The sequence below is a fragment of the Miniopterus natalensis genome, chromosome 1 (assembly GCF_054644295.1).
Source record: "Miniopterus natalensis isolate mMinNat1 chromosome 1, mMinNat1.hap1, whole genome shotgun sequence".
NCBI classification, from domain to species: domain Eukaryota; kingdom Metazoa; phylum Chordata; class Mammalia; order Chiroptera; family Miniopteridae; genus Miniopterus; species Miniopterus natalensis.
In genome coordinates, this window is record NC_142081.1 from 65,740,687 (window position 1) to 65,759,743 (window position 19,057).

The following is a 19,057-nucleotide window of genomic DNA, read 5'->3' on the forward strand; positions in this document are numbered from 1 at the left end:
GGGTAAAAAAAAACTCATATTGCCCACAGTATGAGGAAGGGGAAAAAAGCCAAACAGTTGGGGTGCTCCAAGCTCTTGAACATTGAGCATTATACCCTAACCAACGAAATGAGAAAAGTGAAAAAACATCATGAGAGGGTGAGAGAAAAAGATAAGAAAAACAGAAATATCTATGATATGTAGATGCACCCGGGGACTACTAAATTAAATAACTTAACCATGAAATATAATCTCTTAGACTCCCTTGGAAACAATCATTTGGAACATAAAAGATAGCTATACTCTGTCTGTATGGATGGAAACTACTGCAATAATGCATTTCTACTAAGTAAAAAATACACGAACAATTCCAACCATTTTAAAGGTTTTTCATTTTTGAGAATGACAAGAAAAATCTCTTGAAACTATGTGTAGACATAATCAAGTATACAGGTGTCCCAAAAAATCTATACACACTTTGAATAATTGTTCATTCCAATGGGTTAAATATGAAAAGAAAGAAGTATCAATTGAGCTATCAGCTGTTAGTGTGTGTATATATTTTTGGGGGGCACCCTGTATATACAATCAGATATTAACATGAGACCACATGCTATTTCTAAAAATATCCAGTATACTTATAAAAATATCAAATACTTCCTCTGAAAGGCCTATATCAGCTGTCTCAGTTGCTGTACAAACTGATATAAAGAACCTAGCATCACTGAAGTAATAATTTATTTTGTATACTTAAAAAGTAAATTTTAAATTCCTAAATGTCTGAAAAACATCGATATTTTAAAGATGTAGGAGGAATCACAATAAAGAGAGTAACAATACTTTTAAATAACACTTTTACTATCTTTCCATAAATAGTTGGAGGCACTAAAAATTTAAGAAAACAGCCATCACTATACTCATGGACTCTGTGGCAGGAGCTAGAGCCCCCAAGAATGCATGTAAATGAAGTATGGTTCCTGAGCATTATTTAAATATGGTAACTCAACTCATTTCATAAACATTGATTGATGCCCTACTGTATACCAAGTATTCTGCTTTGAGGTGCTGGGACCTCAAAGATGAAAGGCACTGCCTCTGCCCGCAAGGAGCTCAAAAGCTGTAAGGGAGGCAGACACCCAAACAAGTCATTACAACCATTGTGAGAACACAGGACAAGGTAGAGAGAGGACACACAAAGGAAATATCCTTCTTTTGATTTAATTTACTGATTCGTTTGAAAGAGAAAGAAACATTGTTATTCCTTATTCGTGCATTCACTGGTTGACACCTGTATGTGCCCTGATCGGGGATTGAACCCACAACCTTGGGGAATCCAGACAGTGCTCTAACCAACTGCGCCACCTGGCCAGGGCCAAGAGGACGCAGACGGGAGGAAGTGACTGACTGCACTGGGGCATCGGGGGAAGTGTCAGGGCAGAAATGAGAACTGGGTGCAGTAAGTTTTTTAAAGAAAAGGGAAAAGTGGATTAGGGAGAAAAATCAGATAAAACAATAAAAAGGGGAGAGCATGGTATGTTCAGGAAAGCATGGTCAAAAGAAGGGTGAGTTTGAGAGAGAGGAGGCAGGACGCGGCCTGAGAAGTGTTGGGGGCATCCCGTCTTCAGCAGCAAAGCTTCAGGAGGCCCCCAAGTGGGAAGGAGGCAGATACTGTTTGGTCTCCTGGGCTCCACGTGCTTCGAAGTATTCCCAAGACAGTTTCTTTACAACTGCTATTTTGACCATGTCATGTAATACTTACTGCCATTATTCCCTGAGCCAAAAATTAAATAAAGACTAAACGAGCCTTCAAACCCGTGCATTAATTCCCCTTTTCCCCCACGTGGGGTCTCTCATCTCATTATTCCTGAGCCCATACTCCTCCTGTCTCCTTGACAGCAGGAGACATTTTGCCCACATGGCTCCAGATACATAAGAAACAAATTCCCTTCTCTATCTGAGACAGAGATTCTCAAATAGAAGCTCTGCACCTATCCCCTTTAGTACATTTTCTCTGCATAACCTCAATTCTATAACCACTATGCACATTTTCTAATTCCCTCTCTTTCTGAATTCATCTAGCTTGTACTGAATATAAGAGTGGACCCTTGACAAGAATGATGCTCCTGATTTTATGTCTCCCATATTTCCGGTCTGTGGTGAGAACAACATTGCTCTTTAGGGTTCCAAGAGAATACAGAGTGGAGATAAAAACAAACCAATATTGATCTATGGCATTAATTTTTTATATTATATATCCTTTCCTACTTCCTTTCAGACTTTGATCTACAGATTATTACCCCTTTTTCCTTCATGTCAATCTCATTCTTTATGGTTAAGAAGAAATCATTTAGGAAAAACCATGATAGCACAGGAGGAAAATTTCATTCATAGACTTTAAATAAAAAATGTATCTTAACTGAGAAGAAAGCTTCTATTCTTCAGAAAAATCACTCAACTCCATTTATAAAGCTGGGTAAGACCAATGCCAAACATTAATTTCCTAAATACCTACCACACACAATTCACCATCTGCATCCAAGTAAGCACAGCTCTAGAGCTCAAAAATCCATGCAATTTCAATAGCAAGATCTCTAGATAACCCAGGGTTTATGTGGCCGCAATAACAAAAGATTATTTTAGAACCAAATTTTGTCTGTCTGGCCTAGCTTTAGAAATGAGAGTCTGTACCACGGTGGCTATATAGATAATAGCAGCTCACCAACGGGGGGGGGGGGGGGGGGGGGGTAATAGTATCTTTAAATGGAAAAATAAGTCAGTTCTATTTATGACGTCAAAAGAGAAAAATATTCACTCTAGGTTTCAGGGGTACAGATGGAGGAAATTGAAAAAGGCAAAGCACTGAGAAGATAGCAACACACCTTACAACCTATTCCTTGAATTCTTAGAAGACAACTCCTAAATTTATCCTGCTTTGCCTGCCACATAGATTCCTGTCATGTTTGTTGATTAGAGGGAAATGAGAAATTAAGTCTCATTCACTGTAATTTCAGTACTTCTCTGAGTCAGACATCAATACATTCAATGGCAAAAAATTACAATGAATCTTTGAAAGGATATGAAATTGCATGAATGATGAAACAGTACTAACTTCAAAAAAAATTGTTCCCCAAACAGCATAAATGGGAAAATAGAGATTAAACATGCATTTGGTTTTTGTATGACAACTCAAATTTTACCTAATTTTCGGAGATGGTTGAACTGGATGTGAAAATGAAACTATCCAACCAAGGAAAACAATATGGACAAAATGTGTCAATCAGCCAGTAACTACATTTGAGTGCCTAACATGGTACAACAAGGAGACAGCTACAAATACACACGAGCGCATGACCCTTGTCCACAAGGAGCTAAAGAGGAAAACAAAACATTTCAACAATACATCCAGGTTCCTAAGTATCCTGGTCTCAGTAAACAAGATGTTTACATCTACTTCTAGTCTCACAAACTCAACTCTTAACTGAGATGAGTAACACCTGAGTTATCAGTGCCACCGCTTCTCTGTCATTAGATTTTCTACCTAGACAAGTCCCTGAAAGGACCACTGAAAATTATCAGATAGTCATTTTCCTACAGCTCTGCGCTGGAAAGAGTACAAGACACCTTGAACAGTGACTTCCAAAAACCCAATACAAAACAATACCCTTACTTTCAGATGCCACAGAAGATACTAATTACTTAACATCACAGTCTTTTAACAGCACCTACAGCCTTGCCTATCAGAAAATCCTATGGGGGTCTATGCTGATCAGTATTAAAAGTAGTCTATTAGGTTTATCTTTTTGCTTAAGCTTTTGCCTTAGTAACTCAAAAGAACTACTGAATATACTTGGGCACAGGATAAAAGTTTTTTTTAAATCTAGATAGCGACCAAATTGTGAGTGAGAAGGAAAATGTAAATTAACTTTTTTGGTTCGAGCATATAATGACATTCTGTGTTAGAAATGTAAGTAGCCAAGAATCTCATTAAATATTTGGTGCCCTATTTGCCCCTAATACTTATAAAATCTGAAGGCACAATCCACAATGTGCAATGCTTAAAACCACGGAGCACTGCAGAGAATGACAACATCCCAGGCCAAAAGGCATCGCACGAGTTATCTGATCTAACCTTTTGCCTCCAATACTAAACTAGTCATGAACAGTGATAACAACCTCATTTAAAAGAGCACCATAAATTTTAGAATCTGAGAGAAGAATAAGCAATGACGCAGAAGTAATAAAAGGAGTGCAAGAAATATGGGGGAGGGGAGGGGAGAGAGTGGGAATTTAAAAAGCACCCTTCTGTTAAATTACACTTATTACTTGCCTTTTCAAAACCAAGCATTGTCATTCATCTCTCTCCCTATCTGTAAATTATGTCACCTATTCTTTGGCACCCAAAGAGAGACAGAGGGGTGGCCACTATTACCTAAACATGAGGTGATGTAACAGAAGTCACTCTAAGAGAAGCTAAGAACAGCAATAAGCAGCTAAAACAGTTGAGATGTTTTCCATGTATTCATCATCTTCAAATACAAAGTTTTCCCTAAAAATTAAATTTGAGATAACTGAAAAAAAAAAATCTATCTTTAAATTACCGTTTATTGAGTGTGCTTAATTTAATTTAAAATTCTACTTTAATGCTTTCTTAAATGGAAAATGCTGCGCATAATATAACCTTCTGTGGTGACCCTGATCAATCATTATAAAGTGACAGTCTTGGGCGAACATTCTGAGTTACTGCTTTGATGTGTCTAGTTTCCCTGTCTTCCACGACACTAGTTTGCTGCTGTCGCTCCCTGCTAGTGTAAGTGCGTGTGCCCCCCCCCTTTCCCTGCCCTGCTCCAATTTGCTGACCAGACTTCTCAGCCTCCATTTCTCTGCTCCCCTTCCCCCAACCCAAACGCCCTTTCCCAACACTACCCAGCCTCACCATTGCCAACGGTGTCTTATCAAACTTTCTGACCTCTGACAGTCTGATAGCTAAAAATACGTATTCGGTTTAATTTTAATTTGCATTTCTCTTATCATGAGTGGGATGAGCATTTTTCACACGTCTAAAAGCCATTTGCATTTCATTTTGTGTGAACAGTCTGCTCATAGCCTTTGCCCTTTTTTAATAAGATTGTTAAAACTCGTCATATACATTGGAAATCAGTTCTCTGTGATAAAAGCGGTGATCCTCCCCACCAACCCCACCTCCGTGCACATAATCATTTGGCTTTTGGCTTTCATTATGGTTGCCAGGCAGGAATTCTTAATTTTTATGTAATCAAATTTTACAGTCTTTTATGGTTTCTGGATTTTGTATGATATTTAGAAAGACCTTCCTCATTCTGACATCAGAAAAAAATTTGTCAGTGATTTTCTCTAATACTTTTATGAGTTTGTTAATTGATATTAAAATTTTTGACCCACACAGACTTTATTCTGTTACACGGTATGAGGTTTGAATCCCACTTTTTTCCAGACAGTGACTCCACTTGGACCAACATCACTGATTTACAAATCCATCTTTTTCCCAATGATCTGAAGTGACTTGGAGTTTTTTGGTTTGGGGATTTTTGTTTATGTCATGATTTCCTGGTGCTTAGCATTTCTGAGATAATGACACTCAGATAAACTAGAATTAAGAGCAGTTTAGACTTAAGGTATTATCTTACACCTTCTTAAAATACAAGAATTTACTCTATCAGGGTAGGTATTGGGACCCATGTACTTTTATGTGACCAGCACACAGTAACTGCTTAATAGATGTTCTTTAAATAAATAGTGATTCGTGTTTTTTAAGGTCAAGAAGAGACTTAAATTCCCTTAGGGTTTGGAGAAGAGTTAAATCAGTGTTAACTATGTGTATGTCCCAAAGGGTAATTCTGCCAAGCCTCCCTGTCCACCCAGCCCTTTCTTCTTTGACAAAAGTACCTCAGTCTAGTCAATATCTATCAATATCTCACCAGATTCAATGAACATTTAATCACCATTTAACTAGTTATATTTACAACACTAGGGAAAATGTGGGAATTTTCTAGAAAATGGAACATAAATCCACCCTATGCCCCAGCATTTCTATTCCTAGATATTTACCCAAAAGAAACAAAAACATATGGCCACAAAAAGAGATGTACATAAATGTTCACAGAAGTTTTATTCATAAAAGCCCAAAATTGGAACTAAAACAAATGTCCGTGAATTGATGAACAAATGGTGCTATAGTCATATGACAGAATTTTCTTCAGCAATAAAAAGGAATAAACTACATGCAACAACATGGGTGAATCTCAAAATCATTGCCATGTGAAAAAAGCCAGACAGAAGAATACACATGGTATAATTTTATTTGTATGCCACCCCACCCAAGAACAGGCAAACTTTTCATGATGATAGAAATAAACCATGGTTCCCTGGGGATTGGGGAGAGAGAGGAAAAGCCTTTCTGAAGTGACAGTATGTTCAGTGATTTTCAAAGTGCTGTCCCTGAAAATGCAGCACCTGGGGACTGCGAGAAATGTCAATTCTCAAGGCCGCACCCCAGACCTACTGAGCCTGAAACTCTGGGAGCGGGCGCAGCAGTCTGTGCAGGCGTCCGCCAGCTGTCTCTTTAGCGTTAAAGGCTGAGAACCCCTATTCTCATCTTGTTTTAGAGGTGATTACACAGGTGTACACAAGTGTCAAAGCTCATCAAAATGTTTGCTTAGGATCTGAGCATTTTCTAAGTAAATCATGCCTGAATTTTAAAAATTTGGATATAATTCTTTAAATATTATCTTTAACCCAAATCTATCTCCTCCTACTGTTTTCCTTACGTTGATAAATGGCAAAATAAGATGCCTGGAAGCTTGAATGACAAAACTCCCTCTTTCAATCCTTCCCCTCCTTTGCTCTCTGCAGTCAGTCACCACATCTGGAAAATCTAACCTCTGAAATGTCTCGGCTCTTTGATTCTAACCCTCCATTTCTAATCCTTCTCACCGCAGCCCCCTTTTCAACAGCCAGCTTCACTTTTGACCTGGTCTAGCAGAACAGTGTACCTCTACCCCTCGCCTTGTCCAAATCAGCCTCTAAACTGCCAGAGCTATTGCACTATGTCACTCAATGCCCTCTTGCTCCTTTCAAAACGGACCATGGCTCCCTTCTAGCTGTCCAGAGCATAAAGTCTACACTCTTTGGTGAGGCACCAAAACCCTTTAGCGACCTGGTCACAACACAACATATCCAGTCTCACCTCAAGCCACTGGCCCCGTCAGACCTTACACCGCACCAGCAGCGGTGCCGTCAAGATTTCCCTAGCGTGCCAAGCATGTCCTCGCCCCAATCCTTTGTTCAGGCCGCTTCCCATGTCTCCAGTGCCATCGCTCCCGCTTCCCTGCCTAGTGTAATCCCAGGTACCCATTAAAATGCAGTTGAAACAGGACATCTCGTGTTAAGTTCCTCCTCACTGTTCCTTCTGGGTTTACATTTTCGTACTTCAGAGAATGTCCGACTATCTATGCCTCACTTTCTTTAATGCACACTTCAATCTTCAATTCTAGTAATTTAGGTACTCATAACACGCCCCGACGTATGACCTTTCAGTGGGTCCCTATTACCTACTAGATGAAGTTCAAATTCCTCAGCAGGAAGCCCAGGACGAGTCTATCTTCAAGCCCCTTGGCACCTGCAGCCTTCCCTCACCCCTCCCCGCGCTTCGGTCCAAGCGGCGCCCTCAAAGCACCGGCTGCCTCGGGTCCCCAGCCTCCGTGTGCTTCTCCCGCTGCCCAGGACACCCTCCCTCCTTCCTGCTCACTCCCTCTTTCCCCATCTCCTCCTGTCACGCTCTCAGGGAAGAGTCAGGCCACAGCAAACCAGTGACAGGTCGTTAGGTCTAAGAACTAGAAACAGGCGGCTAGGATCAGAAGCAGCCAGGTGAAGCGGTCACAGCAAGAAGGGAGGAGGCTGCGCTGCTGGCCCGGCAGCGGCTGGCGAACTGGGTCAAGCACGGCGCCCGACCTTGAGAAGCTCGACTGAGCGCAGGCTGGACAGACAGAAAAGCAAATCTCTACAGCCCAGACTGTTTGTGGCAAAAGAAAGCTATCAGCCCTGGCCGGGTAACTCCGTTGGTTAGAGTGCCGTCTCCGTATGCCAAGGTTGCGGGTTCGATCCCCAGGCAGGGCACATACAAGAATCAACAATGAATGTACAACGAAGTGGACTATTTCCAACTAAGTAGAATCAACTTAAAAAAATTTTTTTAAAAGAATGCTATTAGACGAGCAAGGACACGCATCAAATATACAGAGACACACATATTTAAATAAATTAAAGGCATAGTCATCATGAGATTTAATCAAAGGTCAGAGGCCTCACTAAGTAAAGATGCTCCTCAGCACCACCAGTGCTGGCAATGTATTAACTACTAAATTCCTTTGAATTATTTGCCCTCAGGCAAGTCATTTAGCCCCTCGGCGCCTCAATTTCCTCATTATAAAAGAAGAGAACTTAATCAGATATGTAGGTTTCTTTTAGCAATAACATATTCACAAACAAAAGCAGAATCCTGGACACGGGATATACGGACTTTTTCAACAGGAGGGGAAAGGAGAATGACTTTTGGGTATTCAACTATACTGGAAAATGAAATCGATAGAGAGATGGGACTTTCATATGTCACATCAGTAAAGATGACATTGAATTTAAAATCCTGAAAATTGCAGCTTATAATGGAACTGCTGACACAACTTCAACCACAGTTGCAAATGCACTACCACCGTCAGGTTGTTATGGCAACTAGAACACATGGGTTAAAAAGAGGAAGAGAGTTTGTGTGCCTAGCCACTTCCATTAGAAATATTTTCAATGTTTTATATATAATCTCAAACCGCATTCTTCACTTAGCACACAACATGCCTCTTAGTGTTTTGAGATAAACAAGAAAAATAAAATGGGCTTCTTAAAATTAACTCTGCAGAAGGGATTCAAAAAGCACCGAGCCACTTTGAGGGAGAGATCAACAGCAATACAGTCATAAACATGGCACACTAGATCAGATGGACTTAATTGATGTTTACAGAACATTTCACCCCAAAGCTGCAGAATATACATTCCTCTCAAGTGCACATGGCTCATTCTCAAAGATAGACCACATGTTAGGACAAAAAACCAGTCTCTACAAGTTCAAGAAGACTGAAATCATATCAAGAATCTCAGATCACAAGGGCATGAAATTAGAAATCAGCTATAGTAAAAACACTCAAAAACATTCAAACACATGAAGGCTAAATAACATGTTATTAAACAATGAATGGGTTAGCAATAAGATCAAGAAACAAACCAAAAACTTCCTGGAAACAAATGAAAATGAACACAAAACCACCCAAAATCTATGGGACACGGCGAAAGCAGTCCTAAGAGGGAAGTTCATAGCACTGCAGGCCTACCTCAAAAAGCTAGAAAAAATTTTTATTTAACTATCTAACCCTACAACCTAAAGAATCAGAAAGCTCCCCTGTGAAGCCATCTGGACCAGGGCTTTTGTTTGCTGGGAGTTTTTTTATTACTGCTTCAATTTCATCAGTTGTTACTGGCCTATTCAGGTTTTCTGAGTCTTCCTGATTCAGTTTTACATGATCTCACTCATATGTGGAATCTAATAAACAAAATAGACTGAGGAACAAAATAGATACAGAGGCATAGAATCATGGAACAGACTGACGATTCTCAGTGGGAAGGCAGGGGTGGGAGAGTGGGTGGGAGAGAGTAATCAGAATTTACAAGCATATATATATATGTATATATGTGTATATATATATATATATATATATATATATATATATATATATATAAAACCTACGGACAGGGACAGAGACAATAGTGTGGTGAAGGCCTGGGGGGGGGGCGGATGCGGGGTGGAGGGGATCAATGGGGGGGAGGGGGATATCTGTAATACTTTCAACAATAAAGTTTAAAAAAAAAAAAAAAAAGGCACCTAGCCAACAGGACTTAACATACCACCTCTGAAAAACCTCCCTTGCCTCTCCAAGCGAAACTATCTATTTCCTCCTGCTGGCAAGCCCCATTTTCTCTCCTATCCTGTAACTACTCTAGTAAATATCACACTTAGGAAAACATCATTCATTTATATGCTTGTCTCCCTCTCTCCATGTCAGCTGCTGGGGAACAGTTTCTCTTTAGCCACCTTTATACAACCTGTGCCAAGAACAATGCAGATATTCTAGGTTCTAAACTGTTCAACGGAGGACTGACGTAATCTTGCTTTCTTGTAAAACATTTTCTCTTATTCGTAGAATTTCTCTTATGAGGAAAAATAAGTAAATAGTATGTCTCATGGAATAGTTCCTATTCATCCATATAGTTATTTAGTTCAGAAACCAAGCTATCTTTTCTTCAATCATTGTTCACCTAAGTATTCAAGAATGCTACACTTTTAAAAATAGATCTACTCTCCAGAAGGTCACTAACTTGTTATTTTCAGAATTCCCACTGGAACTTTTGTTACAAATAAAAGACGAACAAATTGCCTGGCTTTCTATATTATCACTGTTTGTGTTGAAATATTTTAATGCTTTCCCATTTTTACCCTTAACTTCTTTTAAAATTCAAAACTGCCATTTCATTCAAAATATTTATCCACATATGAAAAAGAAAACCTAAAATCGGTTGTATAAAATGGACTAAATAATCTCTGAAGGCCCTTCCAGCACTAAAATTAAATTAAATTCCATAGTCATAAAGACAACTGCCGGCACCGAGCACATGGCCTCCATGTGCCAGGCACTGTGCTAGAGGCTTTTCATGACTCACTCGGAATAATTGCACGAGCATGCTGCTATGAGACCTCTCTAATTAAATACCCTGACTTACAGAAATGCCAACCGGACACAGACCCTTCCTAAAAACGAAATCTCTAATATAAAGCAAAATGGAAATGAAAGGTCCCAAACTGGGGGGCTTGCCTTGTTCTCTGGGATTGGGAGAGGCTGACTCCTGTGTGAAGTGCTTCCCTAAAGATCAGAAGCCTGGAACGGCTGAGAAGGGCATCAGAAAGCAAAAACCAGAGCTCAGCCCAATCATCTGATTGGCCCGAGACTGGCTCCTTGCCAGCCTGATGAAGATGCAGTATCAGGCTCACCAAGAAAGCAGAAGTGACCTCACAGTCGATGAAGAGCTACAGAGAAGGTCAAGAGTATGAGTGAAGCTCTGATAAACCTGAAGTCTCAAGGACCCTGGTAATTGGGATCTCAGAGTGTGTGAGGTGGTCGTGCCTAACAAGCGATCTGTGACCATGTGCCCACACTTCAGTGTCCTCACTTAGACTGCAGGGTTCTTAGAGGCAGAGGCCTGACTTTTTTTACTTTATTTTATTTACCCCCAGGACATAGCATAGTCTAGGACCTGGAGCATAAGAAACACTTAATAAATATTTAATGAGAAATATTAGTAACCAATCTCCCAGGGAACATATCAGTTCCACTTAGCAGGGTGCACCTGTAAAATCAGAGCTTCCTAACGTGTGGGCTGGAGACCTCTAGTGGTGTCTGCACCTCACTAAGAGAAGTCAAACTTGGAGGACAGGTTGGAAAGGGCCCAACACCAGGACACAGGTTAAGGCCCAAGATGAGTGAAACAAGTGAGTGCTGTGACAAAGTAATGAACTAAGGAAGTTTAAAAATAAAGCATAAACAAATCCAAATAAGGTTAAAACGCAATTGGTTTATCTGAATGTAATACATATGAAGGAAAACTGTTTCTTAATCATTAGTTTATTAGAAAGTATACAAATCTAGTTCATAATCCTCTCATAGCACCACACTTGTTTTTAATGTTTTTAAACATAAATGGCTAGTATTCTAAAACATATTGCTATTTGAGAGGCTATAAAAGAATAAACAATTTTGAAAAGAAAAGAAAATCACCCCTTCATAAGTTCTAAGCATGGAAGCCAGGAAGGAAACAGACATCCTATATTAAATTCACTGTCTTTTTCTCAAAGACAGTCAACTATTAGGGTCATCTGCCAGTCATCTGTGATCTCAGAGAAACTGCTGACCCCATTTTGGTAGAGCACTGGTTACCCTGGAGAGGCACCACTCTCAAAATTATACTCAGTCTCACACTTAAAAGGCATGTCTCCCTGATCTTTTTCTTAGTATGGAATCTTACTGGATTCATACCACAGTTCAAGGTCTAACTAGCTGGGTCAACTTGAGCAAGTTAATTCACCTCTCTGCATTTCAGTTTTCTCCTTTATAAAACAGAAGTGCATGGTGCCAGGTGGGAATTAGAAATATTGGAGAGAATACTAAGTATGTGACTGTCTAACCACTATACTATACACCTGAAACTAACACAAAATAATACTGAATGTAAACTATAATTGAAAAATAAAATTGCCTGGCAGGGCATAGCTCAGCAGTTGAGCATCGACCTAGGATCCAGGAGATCACGGTTTGATTCCCAGTCAGGGCACATGGCCGGGTTGCGGGCTCCATCCCCAGTCAGGGGCGTGCAGGAGGCAGCCGATCAATGACTCTCTCATCTTTGATGTTTCTCTCTCTCTCCTTCTCCCCCCCCTCCCTGAAATCAATAAAGATATACTTTAAAAACTAAAATAGAAACAATAAAACTCTCTGCCTCAAAGCTATGAAAATTAGATGCATTATACATTCTAAGAACCTAGAATAGTGTCATATACCTAGTAAGGAACCAAGTATTTATCAATTATTACAACTAACGAGCTCAATGATCTACAATGACCCATGTAAGCCAACAAAGATTTGACATCTTTAAAAAGAGCAACAAATGAGCCTTTTTTTTTCATGCAATTCAATTTATTTACTTTTACAGCTTTAATTCCGAAGTCTTAACTTGTTGGTATAACAGCTTTACTAGTTCAAATCAAGACATCACATGTAGCCCCATCAAGCATACTTGTTTTAGAAAGAGCTTTCATGGTTCTTCAATACTCTCTTAAAATGCAACCTTTTTATTGGTATATTAACTGAAAAATAATCATACTTAATTGAGATTATGAATATTTAAAATGCCCTAAAAAAATAGTTGCCACAGATGAAATCTTTAACCACAATCCTATGCACCTAAGAAATGAAAAACATAAAGAGGAGACTATTTTTTATTTTTTTCTTTATAAAGGCAGTTATAATTCCACAAACTCAAAAACAGCTGTGAGCATATTTCTAGGTATAGACCAAATATTCTTGGGGGGAAAAAAAAAAACCACAACTTTCGGGGGGGGGGATGTATCTTATTATATAAAGCTCTTTAAAAATCTATGATGCCTATGAAACTTTGGAAGTTGTTTGTTCAACTTTATAGTGGAAATTGGAGAGTTCAGATTAAACATAATAATGGGAGTTGATACCTGTGAACAAAAGAAAATCGTGCTTTATTACGTGCATCAAAGAGAACATGAAGTCCATTTCCCTGAGACTTTCCCTCCTTCTCGTATGGAGGCTTGGGGTGAGCCGAACAAGCCAGCCTCCCCACTAGTTACTAAATTGCTGAACAATATTATTCACAGACACAATTCCTTCAAAGCATAAAGTCCATCCTGTAGAAAATAAAAACGAATGTAGCATTCTACAAACAAGATCAACATCAGGAATACCAAGAACAAAATCTTGGAGAACAGTGATTCTCACAAGAGCAGAGGTCACCCACAGGTCACTGCTTCAGTCAATGTTTTCCTATTAATTCCGTTTACAGCTAGTGCTCCGGAAGATGATTTAAAACTGAGTGGGGATTTGCACCCAAGATGCACTCACAATCTATTAATCTAGCTCCCTCTAGAACTACTCTCGCCATCCACACAATGGTCTCCAGTAGAACCTGCACATTTACAAAGTACCCACCTAAATTTGAGCGGGAAAATTACAAAGAAAACTTAGAAAAAGCATTTCAGCTCACTTTTTTCTATTCAGCTTATCTGTACATAATGGTCATAGTGACTACTGAGCTCTCAATAAAGTACATACATAGGTAATAAAAACATACCTATACTCTTTGTTCAGCAAGATGTAAGGGACAGGGCATAATGTGAGAAAACAAAGAGTGCTACACAAAGCTACCAAACAGTCATGCCACAGCATGACATATAACAGGACACACAATATGAACACCTTTGGAGAGCAGTATTCTGTACCTCAATAGAAATGGAGCATGGTGCTAAGTAGTGGCTTTGAGCCTAGGTATAATTTCCATCCATGCCCCTTTGATTGAGTTTGTCCAGCCCAAAAAGTAGCCTCAAGAGCTTGGGGTAAAATTATAAACCACATACTCCAGAACAAGTCAAGAAAAACTTAGAGAAACAATGAACCTCACCAATGGCCAATCATTACTATATAAAAAAACATTCCTTTTTGGTACCATGAATAATGTTAAGTGGAAAAGTTTCAAGAAAATATTCTAGAGATATGTTCTCTTATGTAGATATTCATATTATAAGTGTGTGTAGAAGACCACTATAGAACAGAATTTTACTTCTTTCGCATATGTGATCATCTAAGTCAACGTTTAAAATTCTAAGGCCTAACAACTAATTATAAAGTATGAACTATAACTAGATTCTAATTTTTAAAAAACCCTATGATTATATGATCTCAAAGAATTATTAACAATTAACCCCATTGTTAATTATCATTTTTTTAATTATTGTTATTGTTGGGTGTGATAATGGCACAGTGGTCATGTCATACTAAAGCATGTGGGCGTGAGATGAGATTTGCTTTTCAGTACTTAGCTAAAAAAAAAAAAACTAAACGAAGCAAAATCTTGGTCATTACTGAATTTGAGCAATGGGTTTATAGAAGTTCCTATATTTCCATGGTTTTATATATGTTTGATATGTTTTGTAATTTTAAAAAACAATTATAAGCAAATAGTCCAGAAACACTCCAGACTCTATGGACAATAGAAAAAACATCTTTTGATATTTAAAAAAATGAAGTACAAAAATTATGAAGTTGGCATTTTTAGATCTATTCTTTTATACAGCTACTCAGAATCCCATCTAATTTAAGAAAAATCTCAAAGACCCTACTAAAATTTTATACCCAGTGATGCTTGATTCCAAAGCAACGAAATGCAAGTGCCCAAAAGATATATAAAAACAGGTGTGCCTTTCCCAAAAAGCAGCCTTTTCCCTGCTATAAATCTTCAAAACCCACAATATACTTTTTTTATCTCAAAGACTTTTTAAAAAGTGTTGCCCTTCTTTAGGGAAAACTATTATTATGAGGAAAGAGCTCAGCGAAATATCTGCAGATGGTGCACAGGTTAAACACAGAGTCCTTTCCTCCAGCCAGAAGGACTAACGGGAGAAAATGAACATTTCCAAAAGCATTTGGAAGCTTATTGCAGCTAACTCCGCGCTCAGCTCTCCCTCTCCTCCCAGGATACGTCACTTAACTGTCTGCCAAAACAACTCTCGCCCGTGCCACCTGATCACATTCTAGGATTCACTTCTCAGTGACAAGCTGCTCAGAGAGCACCTATCAAACCAAATGCGATCATCCGCTCCCTCCTCGGCTCCCCTCAGGGCCCCCCCGCCGTCCACCAGCAGGAGTAATTAATGGGCTCATTCTGAATGACAGCGTCACCCCATCGAGTGCCGTCTGCTTTGAATAGCCCCCATCAGCTCTCCCTTCCCGCCGAGGATGCTCCCCGTGGGGACTGTCCCTCCCTGCTCAAAGGCAGTGGGCCAGGACTGTGCCTCAGGGCACGAGGACCACAGGAGAAAGCACCCCTTCGCCTCCACCGAAAGCCAGCCAACGGACTGAAAAGTTGGCAGAGGGGAAAAACAAGGAATGCTTCTGTCCAGATCATTTCTTAAGCAACTTGATTCGGGAGCGTGGAGAATGCTGAACTGTGGACAGAACTTTTCCGGAAGGCAGAAGGTCTAGAGAAAGGGCCGGGCTTTCTCACTGCCGAGACACTCCATGAATTTTTCATAAGTTCTGAACGCTCGAGTTGTCCGTGGTCACATCAACCGCTGCTATCAGATAAAGGCAAAATGCACCCTCTCTTTCTACAATCCTACCCAAGTGGAATCTTCATCTGTGGCGTGCCGTCCTAATGCTACAGGATTACCAGGCAGACGGACAGACAGTCACTGCAAGAAATCAAACACACTGGCGAGAGAACACCCCACAGGCAATAGGCATTTCAGGTACCGAAGCTTACAATTTCCAGCCCGAGTTCAAATTACTGAGCTTCAAACGAACCACTACCAGGTAAGATTTAATTTTGTAACATTCATTTATATCTTGACTGTGAAGCTAAACCTGCAGATGCTGTGAATGAGCCGGGAGATTTAAATTTCATCTAATCCTTATGCAAACTTAAGCCTTCTGAAGTGAAGTCTTAATTTTACTTATGTTACATAAACTAATCATTCATAACTAGGTAATAAAACATCCAAATAATCCCATTTGGTTTTCACTGGATTGGTCCCATCTTTGTCTTCATTTTTTAAACCCCAACTTTGTATTATTTAACAGCCTGAAAAAATGCATGGAGAGAGCCCTGAATGGGGCACATGAGCCATTCATAGATGCTGTTAACTGAACATATTCAAATGAAATGTGTTTCCCAGGGCACTTGGTAAAACAGAAAAAAATGAATGTGTTTTTTTATATTACTTCTATTAATGCAAAATAAATCAAAGCTCAATGACTGATTTTTATCATGACCAAAAAAAAAAAAAGGCTGTGATGTCACTCTCATTCACACTAAAGAAAAACAATCTCTAGTAAATTAGGAATAACCCTTAAGTAGAATGAGCTTAATTTACCCTGAGGGTACTGGGCATATTTTTATGAGACTAAATATGGACATTTTTCTGACTTAAAAATGTCTGGTATTTTCACAGTTTTAAGTTAGATCAATAGTCCAAACTGTAAAATGCAAAGAACTACTGAAGCCATCAAAGAATTTTATAGGGTACAGTGGCTTTTAGAAATTCCCTAGAAATCACCCAATAAAGAAACTTCTAGATACACAAACACACACACAGGAATGTCAGAATTTTAATACCCTACATAGATTTTTCAACCATATTAGTTTTCTTATAACTTCAATAGGAAAAGTTCCAAGCTTAATTTTTTTCATAAAGCTGCTCTACAACAAATAATATATTTCTATTATCTTAAAATACAGGAGATAAGAGAAACAAAAGCAAATCACACCTAACTACAGAGATCTGACAATACAAGGCATCAGAAGTAATCACTCAGTACTTGTCTAAAGAACAATAAAATCTGAAATTATTCTCTTCCATTTCACTGAATTCTTTCCTGTTTTTCAAATTTTAATAGAGTGAATTACATGATCCTGTTACTCTTTTCAAAGCAATCTATAAATAACCTGAAATATCATGTCTTTTGCATCTGAATTCATTACAGAAATTCACCCATCATTTTCCAGTACCAAAGGAAAGCAGCAATTTAAATATAAGCAGTGACAGTGTAATGCACCAATTTATTGCAGAGAAAAATGTTCATTAAGAAATTTCAAAATAGTTGCTTTGTACTACCAGCCCTAACTAAAAGCAAAGTATTGCTTTTTACCTACACTGAGATTTACCTGAACCCTTAAGGATTCTTTTCATCTTTTCCTCTTTATTATGATATATTTTGTAAACTGACATGCTTTGGAAGTATGTGTATATTTTGTAAGTAAAAATATTAATCAATACTTCAACTCATAATTGAGGAATTTAATTAACTTTGGCAAAAATATGAGGTTAACAATATTATGCTCAAACAATTTGTTTCCAATGAACAGAATTGAAGGGGGTATAAAATCATATTTCTGAAGTCTTCTGGATTTTGTTTATTCATTGTAATGTACATAGAGACTCATGTCCTACCAATCTGGGGACTTTGCTTCTATGACTTCTCTAATGACAATAGATGGGCAAACCGGTATCACTCTCTTCCCCTTTAGCTCTGGTGGGCATCAGTCCCAATGAGTCTTCATTTTCTTTCCCATCTAAATCAAGGGTTTTCTCTTTAATAATCCATTCTGCATAATGATTACTGAAGTTTAAAAACAGTTTCTAAAACACTATAGTAATATGGAATAATCTACATTTTCCTCTTCATTTTAGTGAAAAATAAAAAATGATAGCTAATTTTATCAATCAGCTCAATTTTATCAATTAGCTAACTTTATCAATGATTTGTTAAAAAGTTGAAAATTGCATAGCATCTCATGGGTACAAATGGATAAAAAGTTTTATGTTAGTACCTGAAGATTTGGTTGGTTTATGGGATAGATTTAACAATTAAAATTTTTTTGAACATTCTTGAAAGAAGTAGTCAATGACTGCCTGTTTCTATAATTTAAAATGTATTTTATACATTTGTTATAGAAAAGTATTATATTGTAAAAGTAATAGGATTGTGTATCATTGGATTCTTCATAGAAATGGAGCAAATATTTTGGCTACCCTATCCTTGCAGTGATATTTATCACTACATCCACAGATTCTGCACACTTTAAAACATCCAAAAGCTATAAACTTTTTATTTAAACTATGAGAAAATAAAAGTAGGTGTTCAGGTCAAAATAAAATACTCCCATCTAACATCTTTGTTGACTTCATATGTTATCTTTGTCTGAAACAGCAAGCAAAATAGTTTTGTACCTAAAATTAGAAATATACCTAAAATTCATTTTTAAACGTTAACATTTAATTTAAAGGGACTGGCACTACATAATACTTTTAAACTCAATAAATAAATATTTACTGATATCTGCATTACTATAACTTTCAAATTTTCCTGAAAATTTCTGAAATACTGTCTTTCATCCCAGTATTATGGAAAAGTTTTTCAAGCTTAATTCAACTGGGTATTTCAACTAGCTGGTATATTTGTTCCTCATAATGGTTTCTTTTCGTCATGAATTGGCCAGATTTGAGTAAAAATGATGGTTCACCATGGAGAGTGAGCCCCTCTCCAGCTTCTTCCAGCTGAGCGAGCATAATCTCTGGCCTGTGACATCACAATCAGTAGCTGGGGAAGTGGCTGTAATATCAAACAGATGATTATATCCTTTCAGT

General features: G+C 38.3%; 2 protein-coding genes and 1 pseudogene across 4 annotated transcripts in view; 2 read left to right on the forward strand and 1 right to left on the reverse strand.

The window, feature by feature from the left end:
• The window catches only part of AVEN (apoptosis and caspase activation inhibitor), a 150,613-nt gene that overhangs the window by 77,269 nt on the left and 54,287 nt on the right, over positions 1–19,057 (reverse strand). The window lies entirely within an intron of this gene.
• The window catches only part of LOC148094165 (lupus La protein-like), an 89,868-nt pseudogene that overhangs the window by 57,114 nt on the left and 13,697 nt on the right, over positions 1–19,057 (forward strand).
• Positions 15,709–19,057, forward strand: part of CHRM5 (cholinergic receptor muscarinic 5) — a 73,247-nt gene continuing 69,898 nt past the window's right edge. For both annotated transcript variants that reach the window (XM_087822458.1, XM_016199529.2), the window contains exon 1: positions 15,709–16,223. The gene's annotated coding sequence lies outside the window, so the exon portion shown is untranslated. The remainder of the gene's footprint in view (positions 16,224–19,057) is intronic.